We start from the raw sequence: 12,264 nt of genomic DNA, 5'->3' as shown, positions 1-12,264 counted from the left end.
CATTTCAGGATGTCTTCGGTGATGTGGGGGCTGTTACTTAACCGGCTCTCCTCTCTACCCTGTTGGTGCCTGGGGAAGAAAACCCCACCCCATGAGCAGGTATCCAGCAACCACATACCAGGCACCTCCGAGGTTTGGGGCCTTCTACAAAGCTAGGCTGGGGGAGGTGCGATGGGAGTGGCTCACAGGTTTATCAGCTCTCACAAAGGAACAGAAACCACGGCTCAGGATGTGGCAGGTGTGAAAGGAAGAGGAACTGCATGAGCTGCAGCCCCGGCCAGCCCGGCTCGGCTCCTTCCCAAGGCCAACATTCTGCTTCTCCTGGTGCTACAGGGTTTATGAAGTGGCCACACCACCTGGAAGAAGAACCCAGGTAGGGGGGGCAGTGCAGAGGAGTCCCAGCTGGACGAGCCCTGCCTCCTGTCCTCCCCCTGCTGAGACTGTCAAAATGTCCATCCAGGGGCTTCCCTGGTGGCACAGTGGTTGAGAATCCGCTTGCCGATGCAGGGCACACGGGTTCAAGCCCTGGTCTGGGAAGATCCCACACTCCGCGGAGCAACTAGGCCCGTGAGCCACAACTACTGAGCCTGCGCGTCTGGAGCCTGTGCTCCTCAACAAGGGATGCCGCGATAGTGAGAGGCCCGCGCACCGCGATGAAGAGTGGCCCCCGCTCGCCGCAACTAGAGAAAGCCCTCCGCACAGAAACGAAGACCCAACACAGTCAAAAATAAATAAATAAATAAAATTAAAAAAAAAATTGGATCATATATTCACCTGTCTCTTTAAAAAAAAAAAAAGTCCACCAACAAGAATGGGTGTCGGCTGTGGAGTGCACAGCCCCAGAATTCTAGGACTGCACCATCTAGGAGACAGACGTAGAAAGAAGCACGTACAGTTCAGGTGCTCAGACAGAAGACCCGTCAGGACACTGTCGGTGGGTGGGGGGGACGAGGGAGGTGGTTGTCTCCATTCCAGAGCAGCAAGAGGGGGACTGGGCGAGGTGTCACGCCTGCCACAACAACAGCTACCCCAGCAGCGATGGCTGTCACCAACCGGCTCACCATGGGCGCCAAGAACACACACTTGGCTCCATGTACTCCTCCCACAGCCCCAGAATAGCCACTGCCCCCATTTCAGAGATGAGGAAACCGAGGCAAGGAGGGGTGAGCGACTTGCCCACGGGCCCCCAGGCAGTAAGGGTAGGTCTGGAAGGAGGAAGCTGGCACGTTGGTTCCCCCAAGGTAACAGCGACAGGAACTAGAGATGTTCCCCCAAGGTAACAGCGACAGGGCATCCAGCCACCAATGTGTTTAAACCTGCCAACTGGTTCCATCTTATTTCCAGCATCACCGGCCACCCTTGCTACTCTGCCCACTCTGGGCTAGCAGGGTGGGGCCTCTTCCTGGGGTGTGACACAAAGACCAGGACCAGGGGGCAAGCCTGACTCGGCCTGCAGACAAGCCTGGGAGGAGGAGACGGTGACCCAGATGCTTCTCAGCAGCTAGATTTCCTCTGCCCTCCAGAGGCTGCCTGCTTCCCTCCGCCCCCACTGCCTGCAGTCAGTAGCCTGCAAATTGCCAAGTGTTAATGATTACAGGAGGCCCAATCTAATTAACACCTGAGAGGGAGGAAGCAGGGTGGGTGCGTGCGCGCGTGCGTGCGTGTCCCATCACCCCGAACCCTTAGGACAGAGGCAGAACGCGGGTTATGTCCAGTTCTTTGAGGCCTGGGCAGGCCAAAGTCGCCAACCCTTCCAGGCCAAGCTGGGGTTGGGGCCAGCAGCGCCTCTCCTTCCCTGAGCTGAGTGAGCCTCACAGGGAAAGCTGAAGACCCACGGGGAGGTAGGCGCCCTGGTGGCCACAGCTGGCCAAGACTCTCAGGCCAGCCAGCGTCCAGCCCCTTTCACAACTCTGGGCCTTGGCAAGGTGGTTTCAGGAGGAAAACTCTGGCACAGAGCAGGGATCTCAAAAGCAGCTAGTTTAAACCTCTCCTGGTCCAGATGGCGTAACAGAGGAGCACAGACAGGGCACAGTTTACCCAGTACTACAAGGCAGGTTAGACTCAAGTCCCTGACTCCCGTATCCCCAACTTCTCACCAATAAGAGGGACCCTTCCTCCCAATTCACTTTCTTCACAGGCTTTCTCTCCAAGAGGCTGGAAGTAAGTCTAAGGAATGGCTTTGGGGCTGGGCAGACTGGTTTGAAGCCTCACTCCCCCACTTAATTGCTGTGTGACTTTGGGCAAATACATTTCCCTCTCTGAGCCTATTTCCTCATCTGTAAAATGGGGGAAATAATAGATGCTTCTTAACACTGTAGTAGGAATTCAGTGAAATAAGGTGTCCCTGGGATGGAAAGCTCCTCCTGGGCCCCTGACAGGCCTTCCCGATGCCCTGTAGGTGGTCAGACACTCGGTGGACTCCCTTCCTGTCTCCCTCTGTGATGGCAAATACACCCTAACTCAGAAACACACATTCTCTGCCAGCCTTTGAGACAGGCTTGAAAATCCTCCCCAACGCTGGCACAAGCACAGGGCTTCTCTCGGGATGGTTTCCCTGATGGGGCGGCGGGGGGTGGGGGGTGCGGCGGGGAATGGTAGAGAGAGGGATGGAATTCTCGGGGCAGAATCCCTCCTCACTTCTGCTGCCCCGAGTTTTCTGAGAGCTTGGCCCCCAGCCCCACCCCCCAAGAGCCTCCTGACTGCAGGGGCCGCTGGGTGGAGGGGTGCTTGGGAAGCAGCCTTCACCCCTTTACCCCTCCTACGGGTGGGCGCACATCTGCTGCAGGCAGTGAGGCGGGCAGTGTAGATGAAAGCTGCTGACGGCAGGCCTCTGAGGAGGAGTGTGGAGGGGAGGAAATGGGGGGAAGGAAAAGGAAGAGGAGGAGGAGAGAGACCGGGTGAGGCCTGCTCCCTCCCCACGACCCACCCCGGACAAGCTAAGAAAAGCTCTGGGGGAGAAAAACCGCCAAAGATGCACAGTTGCCCTCCCCAGCCCACCGAGCTGGAGGCCCTTCCTTCCCTGGAGCCAGCTGCCCCCGGCAGATTAGCATTTGGCTCCGGAAAAGCAGGCCCCACACACCAACCCACGGGAGGCTGCCAGCTGAGTCAGACTCTCTACCTGTCAGGAAATCATTCATAAAATACGACACCTGCCCAGCGCCCGCCCTCACCCCAGCCACTGTCAGCCACCAGCTCCACAACCACAGTGCCTCCAGCCCACCCTCCCACCCCCACCCCCCAGCCACTTCACACATTTCTCCTGGGATAGCTTGAAATAAGGCCGGCTCAGCCTCGGTAAATCAGTATTTACGGGTCGCCTGCCCTGGGGATGACAGCTGAGTCTAGAAGAGCGGCAACTTCACTCAATTATGAACAAATGACAGTGACACAGATTCCAAAGCGTTTTCAGTGTCATGGCCATGCCAGTAGTCGGCACTTCTTTATCTTCAGTTTATGTACAGACAGCTGGAGGCTCCCAGGATACCTCACTAGACATAGCTAGACAAGGACCATGTGGCCAATCCTCCCACAAAGGAAAACTGGGGGCCCCAGGGGGAGGTGACTTGCCCCAGGTCACATGGGAGTTCAAACTCAAAGCCCACATTTTCAAAATGCAGATGATATTCCATGTTCTTCTCACTTTCCATCACTCAAACCCTGATGCGGCCCTCCTGCTGAAGAACTGGATTCTTTATCACAGACCCTTGTGCCTGGGCCCTGCTACCCTTGGCCCTCATCACACTCCCCCTTGCTCTCCTTCTGCAACCACTCTGGCTTCCTTGTTTCTCAAACACACCAAGCATGCCTCAGGGCCTCTGCACATGCCACCCCTTCTCCCTTCCATTCATTACATGTCAGGCTCCCTATCACCCTGCAAGATGAGGTTCCTTGTCACCTCAGAGAGACCACGAGAGCCACCCCCCCCAACATTCTTTCCTATCCTTGCATGAAAATTGTTCCCATCCTAACCCATATTACAAGTTAGTTGTGTACTTCTTCACCTGTCTACTGCCTGTCTCCTCAGGGAGAGTAAGCCTGAGAGGTTGGTTTTACTCACCATGATGTCCTCAAGTCCTTGCACAATGCTTGGTACAAAACAGACCCTCGGTAAATATTTGTTACACGAAGAACTGAATGATTTCTCGTTGTGTGCAATCAGAACCCCTCAGGCTGTCACTCGAGTCCCTTTATCCTCTGACCATACCACTAAGTTGAGCAGTTAAATTATCAGAATACGTCTTCCGCGTTTATCATTCTTATTCAGTGTTCACGACAGAGAGGCTCAGAAGAGCCCTGGAGTGTGAGAGTGGTGTCCAGGAGTCGGGAGCCAAGGTAAAGGGCCACTCGGCCCCACCCAGCCAGGTAGGCGCCCTGACAGCAGGACACTGTGGGTACTGTAGGATGGTGTTCTGTAAGACACTCTGAAACTGCTCTTATTTCTATTCTCTATGCCCCCAAGAGTGGCAGAGAGTCATCAAACAATCGCTGCTTCACGAGAAGGGTTTCCAGCTGCACCTGGGTCACCCTTCTGATCAATCTCTAATCAGTACTGACCCACCAGGACTCAGACCTACTTTAGAAGCCAAGGCAAATATATCCAAGTGACAGGATCAAGGGTTCTCAACATTACATGTACATTAGAATCACCCAGGAAACCTGTGAGAACACACAGATGCCTTGCCTGCTCTGTCCCACGCTGAGTTCACAGGTCTAGGCTGGGGCAAGGCAAGTGCCCAGGGAGATTCTGATGCACAGTGAAGGCTGTCAGTGATTCCAACCCTGGCCAGACACTGCAACGATTTGAGCAGCTCTCCCCTCTGCTGCAGAGATCCTGACTCAAGGGCCAGGGGTTTTCAAACATTCCCCACCTGCAGCCAGGGTTAAGAACCACTGCCCAGACGCTTGCTTTCTAGACTGTTCTAGCTGACCCAAGTCAGGGGACCTGGCTTTTCTTGTGGGTGCTGGATGTTAGGTGAACACTGATTGAGTGCTTGCTATGGGCTGCACTGGACACACCCCTGCCCTTAAAACTTCCACTCCCACTCGAACTGGGAGACCGCTGTGAGGGGGGCCAGGCTGGGAGGCAGGGCACAGATGCTCCTGTCCCTCTCCTGCCTAACCCCTGTCCATGACTCCCTTTAGGACCAAGTCCTAAGGCTCACCTGGTAGGATCTGGTCCCTGACTATCTTCCTACCTCCTCTCCTGCTGTTCCCGTTCCCAGCACCCACCCAGGGGCTCCTTCATCTTAAACTACATCCAGTTCTTCCACAAGCGCCACGCGACTTCCCACCTCCCTGCAAAGGGGGAGCGCCATTGCCCACAGCAGTGCCTTCAACCCCCACTCACCAGACTGCTTCACTCCTGCTGGGGCCTCGTCCACAGGGCCGAAGGCTCCATCCGGGCTCCTAGGGCATGTACTGCCCACCTCCTCCAGTGGGCATCTATCACACTGCCCTGGAGTCGCTGCCCATCTCCCTGAGAACAACGCTGTGCATCCCTAGCTTCTAACACAGGCACGTAAGAGGCTGGGGGAGCAGAGGGTAAGCAAGGGCAAGTTGTGTTTTTGGCTTACCTTGGCTAGGTTCTAAAGACTTCTTAGAGAATGGACAGCCTCGGGCAGAGAGGAGACTATTCAGTACCAACCCAGGAACTAGAAGGTTGCCACAAGAATAGAAACCTAGGAATTGACAGGCTAGAAATCACCAAAAGATGCCTCATCACTTGGTTAAAATCCAGACTCTACCACATACCAGCTGTGGGCATTTGGGCAAGCTATTTAACTCTCTGAGCCTCAGTTTCCTTATCTGTACAATGGAGATAATTATAGTGCTAACTCAGGGCTGCTAAAAGCAATGAAACAAGCCAAGGTATATAAAGCCCTTAATGCAGCAGTGCCTGGCATAAGGAATCACTCAGTGAAGGTTGGCAATTATCACCATTATTATTACTCACGGAACACCCGTGCTGAAAACGCCTTTAGAGATCATCTACATTAACTCCTGCATTTTATAGTCAGGGAAGAGGAAGGTCTCACTGGCTCTTCTGCCCAGGCTTGCAAACCCAGAGCAGGACCAAGCCGATGGCGTCTCCTCCTGGGCCACTGAGGAGAGCCGGGAGGGGCTGCTGTGGATCACTCGATCTGCTGGCAGGATGCCAGCCGGACTTCCTAAGGACTTGGAGCCCGACGGTCCCAACATCTCAGCTCTGTTTCAGGCAAAATCACTGAGCGTATTTTAGGATCAGCAAAAACCCACAATGCCTTTGGCTGCGCACTTTCCCTCTTCTTGTTGAAGCCCAGGGGTATTTTCTAGGAAATTGAGTCCATCTGTTTCTGATTCATTTGTACTTAACTCATCACCAGGCTGTTTTGTAATAGCCCTTTGATGTGAAAGCAGCCTTATTCCATAAGCCTCTCTAAGCCTTTATTTAGTCAACAGTAGGTAAACGGGGCTCTCCAAAGAGGCCAGAGGCAGCTTCTTCATCTCGCTCAACACACAGGCCATGTGACGGGGAGGCGCGGCCCTGAGACCCCCCTCTTTGGGCCTGTTAGGGGGGAGGCGCGGCCCTGAGACCCCCCTCTTTGGGCCTGTTAGGGCAAAGCGACCACTCCCTGACGCCGGCCCAGCCCCCAGCACCTGGGGTGTCCTCCTGCTCCTCCGCAGCTCACAGCCTGTCCGCGTCAGTTTACGACTTCCTGCGTGTTGCTGGAGCTGCTTGGTCTCAGTTCCTCAAGGGTGAGCGGCCGGTCTCCCCCTTTACGGCGCCCCCACCACCCGGCCCTGTGCACAGTCACAGGGACCAGCACTTCCAAACCAAAAACCCACGGGAGAGGTCTAACACGTGTAAGGGTCCATCCCCAAAGGGACAAAGGGGCGGAATATTTGAAGGTGGGGCTGCTGGAACTTAGCCGGCAGCTCAGAGAACCGCTGATTGAGCTGCAAGTCCCAGAGTACAAAGGGGAGAGTCTGTCTCCCCTTCCCTCTGCCACCCAGACCAAAGTACCCGTGAAGTCTCAAACCTGCCCTGCTTCATTCAGCAGGATGAAAAATCGAGGAACCTCCCAATTTAAGGAAACGTACGTACGAAACTCTTCACTGAGTTCAAGGCTGAATCACAAAGTGCTCCTGAAGGGAAGCCAGGATGTTTTAGGGGATGTCCCTAACTTCGGGCTGGCTTTCAAGGCTCCACAACCCAATCCAGAGGCATCTCTGTTAACAGAGGCAGGATCTTGGAGGGGCCCAGAGGGCTGGCAAGACCCTGTGTTTATTAAAGACGTAGTAAGCAGTCTCTCAAACGCAGGGGATGGTGTAGCCCAGTGGCTCTCAAATGCAAGCGTGCATCACAGTCACCCTCCAAGGGCTGGTTACCACGTAGAGCACCGGGTCACACCCTCAGAGTTCCTGACCCAGTAGGTCTAGAGCAGGGCCCAAGAACCTGAATTTCTAGTGGGTTTCCGGGTGATGCTCATACTGTGGGTCCTGGGACTGCACTTTGAGAACCACTAGTCTAGCCACTCGTTGAGTCCCGGGGTGAGAATATCATGGGTGGAGGCGGCTACCTACTGCCAATGAATGTGTTTCGTTTCCCCTTTTCTCTGAATACCGGGCTTAGTACTAAGTTAGTGAGGGGATGACAGTGCAGGCTGTGAAGCAGGCCTTGGGCTCCATGCCCCACAGAGAGCACCTCATTCAGTCCTCACAGTTACCCTGCGAGGTCGACACTATCTCCATTTTACTGATGAACTGGAGAGGAGAAGGGAAGCGACCCTCCTCAGGGCCACACACTACTTAGCCCAGGAGCTCGCGCACAGCAAGAGGTCAAAATATTCTCACCCGTGAACACAGATGGTTAAGAGACGGATTTGAAACCAAATCTGACTCCAAAGCTCAGACTCATTCTACCACATTAGCAGGAAGTATCAAAGGAGGTAATGTAAGCTCTGGGAGGGAAAGGACTACAGCTTTTCTCTATTTCCTTCCTCCCTCCCTGCCCACCCCCCTTCCCCTCTCTCTTTCTTCCCTCTCTTTATGAAAGTAGTGATCTGACTAAAGCTTTTCTGAACCTCCTGTCAGGGCTCAGGGTCTGACCTAGTGCAGCAGAAATGAAAAGCAGTGTTGAGGAGCTGGCCCCGGAGGGGCCACAGGTGAGAAGTGGGACCACCTGCCAGAGGAGTGAAGACAAGGCCCAGGTTATGGGCCCAGATCAGCCCCAGGGAGTCACCAGGGCCTCATTAGGGACAAGCATCTAGAAATAATTCAGGTAGTTGGGGTGGAGGAAGTTTAGTTGTTTTGGTTGAAAAAAATATATTTTTACCAAAAATAATCGATGTTCTTAGCAATCTGGGCAGGTAGAGAAGTTCTCTTGGAATTTTTTAACTGTGCACCTTTCATGTATTCTCTCTATAAACAGAGCACACTAATGGATGCTTACATTGAAAAACTTAGAAACTACAGATAAACAAAAGAAAAAATTCAAAAGCTGTAACTCCATGACCTGGAAATAACCACTGATAACGTTTTCCCTTAATTTAAAATTTTTTTGAATTAGTTTTTATTGGAGTACAGTTGCTTAATGTTTACGTTTATACCCATTTTATCTACTTACTAGTTTATTTCTATGTAGACATTTTTTACAAGAGTAGGTTCACCTTGATCTTATTGTTTTGTAGTCTGACTTTTTTTTTTTTTTTTTTGCGGTACTCGGGCCTCTCACTGTTGTGGCCTCTCCCGTTGCGGAGCACAGGCTCCGGACGCGCAGGCTCAGCGGCCATGGCTCACGGGCCCAGACGCTCCGCGGCATGTGGGATCTTCCCGGACTGGGGCACGAACCCGTGTCCCCTGCATCGGCAGACGGACTCTCAACCACTGCGCCACCAGGGAAGCCCATAGCCTGGCTTTTTTAAGCAACACATCATGACCATGATCCTTTCATTGTCTTCAATACCCATTTCAATGGCTACATGCTCCTCCGTTACATGCACACACCATAATGTGTATAACGAATCTCTTATTGCCTGATACTAGATTATTTTCAATTATTTGCTATATTAATTTTAGTTTATTTTGGACTAGTACATTGTATTCATCATTGGGTTACCCATGGTTTGAAAGAGCCTCATTTGGATCGAGAGATGATATTTTAAGATTCCTCCTGTTTTAACACAGGCTGAGAAGTAAAACATTCATGGAGATGTTTCAGTGGGGGTTTGATTTTTGTAATACTTCTTAATTTAGGTAAGTTCTGTTAAAACCTTTCTAATTGGAACTTTATGGAATATGAATTGTATCTTGGTAAAAACCAGACAAAAATCCTTTCTAGTTGGGAGTTAGAAGACCAAAATTCCAATTGTTGCCATGTGACCTCATGCAGTGTAACCCTTGATGTGTCCTTTTTCTCAGATACTGGTGTAACAATACCCAACTCTCAGGGTGTCCTGAGCTTCAAACAAGATGGTGTGTGTGAAGGAATGAATGCTGTTCTCGATGCATAATCACCAAAGCAAGAAACAACCTACTCCATTGGTCACTGGTAAACAGATTTATAAACTGGGATGTATCTATACTATGGAACACAAGCCACGGATAAAAAGGAAAAAACTACTGACATGTCAATAACATAGATGAATCTGAAATACATTATGCTAAGTGGAAGAAGCTAGCCACACAAGGCTACATACTGAATTATTTCATTTATACAACATTCTGAGAAAGGTAAACTGTGGGGAAAGGGATCAGGTCAGTGGTTTCCAGGACTAGGAGTGAGGGGAGGGGACTGACTATAAAGACTTATGAGGGGATTTTCTGGGGTGATGGAAATATTTTATATGTTGATAACAGTGGTGGTTACACAACTGTATACATTTTTCAAAACTCATTCAACTGTACACTTATAAAGGGTGAATTTTACTGTATGTAAACTATGCCTTAATAAATTTAACTCTTTGGCTTCCGTGGTGGCACGGTGGTTAAGAATCCGCCTGCCAACACAGGGAACATGGGTTCGAGCCCTGGTCCGGGAAAATCCCACATGCCGTGGAGCAACTAAGCCCGTGTGCCACAACTACTGAGCCTGTGCTCTAGAGCCCGCGAGCCACACTACTGAGCCCGTGTGCCACAACTACTGAAGCCCCCACGCCTAGAGCCCATGCTCCACGACAAGAGAAGCCACCACGATGAGAAGCCTGCGCACAGCAACGAAGAGTAGCCCCAGCACAGCAACGAAGAGTAGCGCCCGCTCATGGCAACCAGAGAAAAGCCTGAGCACAGCAACAAAGACCCAACACAGCCAACGAATAAATAAATAATTAAATAAAATTTTAAAATGAAAAAAAATGAGTCCCCTCAAAAAAACAAAATATAGGGAATTCCTTGGCAGTCCAGGGCTTTCACTTCAGAGGGTGCGGGTTCAATCCCTGGTTGGGGAACTAAGATCCCGCAAGCCACGTGGCATGGCCAAAAAAAGAAAAAAAAAAAGTATAGTACTGTCCAGGTATAAGGTATCATCCATCAGGCACTACCTACAGTACTTTTCACAGAAATTCTCAAATGCCTTTGTGAAACACGGCAAACGTAAAAAAAAAAAAAAAAAAAAATCTAGAAAAGACCAAATGTGCTCAGGAAAATATGTGTTGTTAGGCGGCCTTTTGGAATGGCCATTTCTACACTCTAGCAAATGCTCATATGTGAGGCAGCTGGTCCCACTGGGGAGCAGCTGACCACTTGTACTATTTGGGGGTTCTCCTTTCATGACCTGTTTGTTTGCTTATTTGTTTTTAACACCACCAGAGTAAAAAGAATCAACAGTGTCAGAACTGAACAGTGAACGCCTCCCCCAACCCAACCAGGACAGCCTTTGTCCTCCAGGGAAAGAATACAGGTATTTCTGGTTGATCTCCTCTTGGCCTGACCACTGCCATCTTAATGAACACCATGCTCCAAAAGTAAATAAAATATAAAATAAGAATAACCTGCAGCCAAAGACTAGGCTAATGGACAGCGGATTTCTAAACAGAATAGGAACAAGAGGGGATCAGTACAAAGATGAAGTGCTAACAGTGAGAAAGAATCTGCTCAAACCTGCCAGCATTGCGTCAAAATCCCTGCCCCGCAGTCCATGGCCCTGATCAATGCTGACGAAATTCCAATACAACCAAGGGACCGAAGTAGTTCCTGGAGTTCATAATGGGATCTGAACTGCAGCAAATGGAACTGAGGATATAACCTCCTCTTGCACAGAAATAAGGTCGCTGAAAAGAAAGGGTCATCTATCTGTGTGCACAGCTATCACCTGCTCCCACAGGGCCCAGCGGAGCTCCGGCCCGTAGGAGGCGCTCCGAGAATGTTTGTGAGCAAGGCATTCAACTGCTCTTGGAAGACGGGTGCCCAGCCCAGCCCCCCTCACGGTAAAGACTTATCTCTAATCCATGTTACAATTGACCAACAGTCAAACCAACTTCCCCAGATTTATTCTTCTGAAGCCACGCAGGTTTGTTAACAGTCCTGCATGGAGGGTCTACTCAGCCTCATTTCAAGTAACAATGGGGCCTATTACCCTGTTATCCGCTGGGGGTGGGGAGGAGTACAGCTGACTGATGCCAGGTGTTGGGGTTATTGAGCTGAAAAGCTTCTTACCAAGAAGCTCACATGCTAGTAGGAAAGAGAATTCTGGAAACAATTACAATAATTTGATAATGAAGAGCTCACCATTAGTTGAGCAGACATTGTGCTAAGTGATCTGTCCAATAACCTTGTGAGGTGAGAACTATACCCACTTTAAAACGAGGAAACTAAGGTTCTGAGAGGTTAGGCACTTGCCTGAGGTCACAGAGGCAGTGAGCAGAGGGGCCAGGAAAAGAACCCAAGAGGTCTAACTCCACAGCCTGCTCTCCTGGCCCCTGCCGCAGAGATATGAAGACCTGAGACCTGGAGCTGTCAGAGGAGGCCCTCAGACCTGTCCTGGCCGCTACATCCTGAAGCATGGGGGAAGCACTGCAGCCCGAGGGGAGAAGAGGCAAATGGCCTCATGGTGGACCAGACGCTGCGGTACAACGGGATGCCGCCAGGAGGCACGGGACACCGCCAGGAAGCACGGGAGATGGAGCCCTGGGAGACACAGGCAGGGCCAGACCATGGGGCTTGGTGTGCACTTTACCCAGGCCCCCAGCAGAACCGTGAGCCTTTCGATCTGTCGGCCGACATGAGTCTCACCCGTGAGAATGCTCATGTAGGGCCAGGCCACGCTGTAGAAGCTGGGAAATTGAAGAC

This window comes from Stenella coeruleoalba (assembly GCF_951394435.1).
Source record: "Stenella coeruleoalba genome assembly, chromosome: 15".
Taxonomy (NCBI): Eukaryota; Metazoa; Chordata; class Mammalia; order Artiodactyla; family Delphinidae; genus Stenella; species Stenella coeruleoalba.
The sequence above is the reverse complement of the archived record's forward strand: the minus strand, read 5'-3'. Positions refer to the sequence as shown.